General features: G+C 24.0%; 1 protein-coding gene across 1 annotated transcript in view; it reads right to left on the reverse strand.

Annotated features, from left to right (window-relative positions):
* The window catches only part of LOC107625035 (protein CUP-SHAPED COTYLEDON 3), a 6,426-nt gene that overhangs the window by 3,153 nt on the left and 2,327 nt on the right, over positions 1–946 (reverse strand). The window lies entirely within an intron of this gene.

The raw sequence follows: 946 nt of genomic DNA on the forward strand, positions 1-946 counted from the left end.
GATAAGATCATACGAAAAAATTTTTGTCGAAATCTCGTATATTATATATATACTGATAAAAAGATATGTATGAATTTAGGATATTGGACAAAAATATATGAATTCGACAAGACAATTCATACGGTAATTAATAGAGTATTTTTTTTATGCAAATTCCATATGATTTTGTCATGCATAGGTGATTTTCATGATTGAATATCTCAACAGTAAAATTAAATAGGGGATTCAGAAAAGGTATTAATAATCAATGATAAAGATTAACATATGAAGTGTTCACAAAAAAAGATAGACAAATAGGTATAATATATAGAATAAAATCATAAAAGATGCTCTTATGTGTAAGACTGTAAATTATACATAAAAATTTAATATTGATGATAAAAAATAAATATGCACATATATAATCAAGTCATACATACATAATTTAATTTAGATGAAGAAAGAAATATTTTCCACAAGAAGACACATACTTTATATAGATAATTTGATAGATACTATACATTAGTTATCGTATTGTAGAATTAATTGTTTCCATGTGAATATAATTATGATCATCTCACTATCTCAGTAATAATTAGGTCTTGTGTGTGAAATCACTTTCATGTATGTCATCTTGTTCATCAATGACCTTGCAATTTTCAAGTTTCCAATCCCCATCAGATAAAGATGACCTAAACAATGGCACTTTTGAAGTTTCAATGTGTTTGCCACATATTTGTGATTGTGTTGTAATGATCTTTTAAAAAAAAAAAATTCTCTCTCTGCTTTTATCCCTTTTACCGTTTTCAAAATTTGAAAATCAGTTAATTTAGATTAGGAAAAAAAAACTAAAAATGGATATAGATATAACTATTCGTATATTTTTTTTTATTGGTTTAAATTTTGGAAAAAAAATTATGACATGATATTAAATTTCTATAATCTAAAAATTTAGAGTTCAATTCTT

The sequence above is a fragment of the Arachis ipaensis genome, chromosome B02 (genome assembly GCF_000816755.2).
Source record: "Arachis ipaensis cultivar K30076 chromosome B02, Araip1.1, whole genome shotgun sequence".
Taxonomy (NCBI): domain Eukaryota; kingdom Viridiplantae; phylum Streptophyta; class Magnoliopsida; order Fabales; family Fabaceae; genus Arachis; species Arachis ipaensis.